Source organism: Palaemon carinicauda, chromosome 25 (assembly GCF_036898095.1).
Source record: "Palaemon carinicauda isolate YSFRI2023 chromosome 25, ASM3689809v2, whole genome shotgun sequence".
Lineage (NCBI taxonomy): Eukaryota > Metazoa > Arthropoda > Malacostraca > Decapoda > Palaemonidae > Palaemon > Palaemon carinicauda.
Window position 1 is genome coordinate 58,498,109 of NC_090749.1, and position 4,028 is coordinate 58,502,136.

General features: G+C 35.7%; 1 long non-coding RNA gene across 1 annotated transcript; it reads right to left on the reverse strand.

The window, feature by feature from the left end:
• Positions 1-1,024: 1,024 nt before the first annotated feature.
• On the reverse strand, positions 1,025-2,194 carry LOC137619235 (uncharacterized). Its single transcript, XR_011039867.1, has 3 exons — positions 2,150-2,194; positions 1,730-1,812; positions 1,025-1,516 (listed from the first exon to the last, which is right to left on the reverse strand). It is a non-coding gene; the product is annotated as an uncharacterized lncRNA (long non-coding RNA).
• Positions 2,195-4,028: the final 1,834 nt, after the last annotated feature.

Genomic DNA, 4,028 nt, shown 5'->3' on the forward strand with positions numbered 1-4,028 from the left:
CAAAAGAGTATCGTTTACAATGTTATATTGCACGAAAAACAGATCCTTGAAACAAGACTGAGAGACCAATGAATCGTCCAATAATAACCCTTGAAAAGAACCCAGTAGTATTTGATTGGAGGAGCGACATTAGTGGGAGGAGCAAATGCGCATTCAAGTAAATATTGTCACATTGCGCAATGGGGCGGAGCCAAGTAAGATGAAAACAGACATACAAACGAACAAGAGCTACCTTGCGTGCCCATGGAAAGATAAACACTAAACTTAGAAAAAGTCAAGACCTTCAATTCCTGAAATATTTTTTTTCTCTGTAAGTATGCATTAGCGACAATAATGTATTGAGAAGAAGTGTTTTGTTATCACATGCTTTACTAGGAAAATATATTAATATAATACATTTCCCAATTTGGTTGAATCCAAAACTTTACCGACATTTGGGCTGCTAACCTTGATACTGTGGTTAAACACTCTGATATCATTGCACTATGTTGACCTTGAATTAATTTCATTTCATCCAGGTCATCTTTCACATTTTCACTTGTATTGTCACAAGAAGCGCTATTTGTTACTACTTTTGATGAAGTCGAGCACCGCAAATCACTTTCAAGATACTCACACACTCTCCTTTCTTGTAACAAAAATTGAAGTAAATTTTCAAAAAGATCTTTAGCATTTCCTACCTTTTGCGACTTTATTACCCAATTGCGTTTTAAAGTGGGAAGAAGAAGACGCTCCACCAACGTTACAATAGAGGTAGTTTTCATCTCAGATTCTAGACCTATTTTTCTCATATCCAACCAAGCATGTTCAACCACCTTTATCATGTAAACTAACCTCTTCGAATCTCCGTCGTTCAGAGGCTTAAGGCTTTTCAATTCACTCACATTAGCCTCCGTTAGCTTACAAGGATTACCATACTTATCGTCAAGGCGTCGGAACATCTCTTCAAATTCATCTTCTACTCCTTCCACACAAGTCAGCGCTTCTCCACTCAAACATTTTTTTCGAGCATAGGCATCTTGCCCATAAAAAGGCACAATCAACCTCATATAATCCCTCTTAAAAGTACCATAATTTCTCATATCACCAGAAAATTCAGGTGGGTCGAGACGTTTCACTTTGATAAGAGTTTCCATCTTACTTTCACTATCGCCACATCTTTTAATGATCAAGGACACCAGTTCAGATTTAGTTCTTTCGCACTCTAAAATATATATCTCTGCTTCCTTTAATTCGGCCATTTCTGATTTAGCACTCAGTAATTCGCAATAATAGGCATCATGTCTCACCTCAAGGTCACTGAAAGCAGTTTCCACTTCTGCAAGCAAACTTTTCAACACTGCAGGTGGGTCGTCTCTTGCCAACCTCTCCTTCGTTACGTTGACTTTCCGAGTGAACCGACCCTTGGCCACCCCTCGATCCACCTTCAGTTGGTCCATATCGATGATGTTGAATTGTCTCGCCAGGTCACCAAACACGTTGTTGCATCAAGTCTTTTATTAGAACAGGATTCAACCTAAAATACAAAAACTTGTTTCAGCCAATACATCAATGCTCAATCCCAAAATTCCACCATTTATACAGAAGCATTTAAAATTTTATACATGTCCAGTGATAACAAAATTTGTTCAAATATTAGCAGCTAGCAATAAATTCAATTCCGTTATTTAAATATAAATATAAATATACTCTTAGCATGACAAGCGAATTAATACAATTTAACACTTACATCATTTACGACATCGGCGGCCTGGGAATTCATTAAACCCAACCAATTAACTTCTCGAACGGTGCTTCCGTCCTTTTATTTAACTGCAAACATTTACAAAACTTCAAATACTACACACACATAGTAACCAATTCATAATATGATATAGCACAGTCCCAACACACAAATAGTAAAATATAACAGTACATCGTTTAATCATCATAACACCAATTACCGAGTTATACCAACACGCCGCCTGCTGCAAATCTTAGTAACAAGACAACTTTAATGAACGCCAGTTAAAATCCCACAATTTATGCATAATTTGATACCTCGTAATCACTTTGACAATGAGTACAATCGTACTGAAAAGTATTCATCAACAATATAAATAATCGTACATGTTAGGTTACACTAACCACTAAACCAAGTAATACACACCTCATATCAGGAGCAACTGATCACGTGACCATCACCACCACAAACCTTCTTCTTCTTCTTCTTCCATTTTAGTAGGAGATCTGGCCCACTTCTTAGAGCCAATGTACTCCCCTGTAAATATGATACAAGATAAAATATTAGATCTGATCAATACAGTTGATAAATTTCAAGTGTTAGTCTGTTAGAAAACGTTAACTCCTTCACCGAATGTAATGAATGATATGTTCACTCACCCGCATGAGGCTTATTACCTTTAGTTCAAACAATATCCATGCTCCCCCCTTCCATTGATATTGTTTTTATAGTGCAAAATATATATATCACACTTTATCAAAACCATTTTCATTTAAATACATTTACATTTATTTATAGTCAAAACAACCTCCTGTGGTTTGTCTATGACAAAATCGTTGCATTAAATGTAGTCTCTTTACAAAAGAACATGTATGTGGGTTTAGAGACTAAATTTAATCCTAATTCCTCTGTTTGATAATTAATTTTACAGATGATTATAATGTGTTTAGTAAATTAGTTTTGGTTAGAAATGTTATAAGAGCAGTTTTCACCCCTTTCCTGTATATCATTTTCTTCGTGTTTTCCTAATAGATTATTCATAGAGCAATTCAATTTGAGTCCTGCTAATTTTACTTCTAAATCCTTTCTTTGCAGATTATATTTCTTACAATTTATCATTACATGTGAAATGTCCTCTACTACATTGTATGTGCTACACAAAGGTGTATTTGTCATCTTGAATTTATGTAAATATGCATTTACTCTAACATGTCCAATTCTCAAATTTCCCATTACGGTTTCTATTTTTCTATTTCTACAATACGCTGTCTCCCAATCTTCTATAATAGGTTTAAATGTACCGAGCCACTTACTTGATTTCATAACATCCCACTCCATTTGCCAGGTTTCTATCATTTTTCTCTGTAATATTGTTTTCTTCTCTGTCATCGACAAGTGGTTGTTGATAGTACAGGGGTTATTTAACCCTTGTTTAGCGGTTGCATCTGCCAGCTCGTTTCCCAGAATTCCTTTGTGGCTTGGAATCCACTGTAGTTTTACAAAATTGTAATTGCTATTCATTTCGATTAGCATCTCCTGTATACTGTGCACTACTGTTTTGAATCTTTTTGTATAATTATTATTTATCATTGAAATGGCAGACAATGAATCTGTGAATATTACCGTCTCTTTGCTCCTGTAATTACCCCCTGTCCATTTCAGCGCTTCCCATATAGCAAATAATTCAGCACCCAGAATAGACGTTGCTGGGTTTAATCTAAAACTACAATAAAAATCAAGGCTGGGAATAACATAGGCGGCTGCACATGACCATTCCTCACTATGTATTTCTTTTTTGGACCCATCCGTATATATGTCTAAATGGTTAAGATACTTTTCCTCTTTCATTCTACAGAACTCTTGAATAAATTTGTTATTAGGTTCCTCCTGGTCAATGTCATCCATTGGGTTAATACCAAGATACTCACCAATACATTGCCAGGGGGCTGCAACGGGAAAGGCCCATTCTTCCCGTTGCATCCCTAACTTCACTTTCCACCTAATCATGATGTCTTGTACCCTTAATATAAATGGTTTTTTAAAATAACCCGAGTTCCATCCTCTACCGTCTAGTCTTTTATCGTTCAGAACTTCCTGGCTAGTTGGGTGATTCTTACTTAACTGTTTTAATTTTACATAATAAAGCAACATTTTGTACTGTATTTTTATTCTTACTGGTGTCACGTTACTTTCAACTTGTAGTGATACAATGGGAGATGTATTCTTGGCTCCAAGAGCTATTCGTAAAGCAATATTTTGTATTTTTTCCAATTTTTCTAAGTTACTTCTAGCTGCTGACGAATAT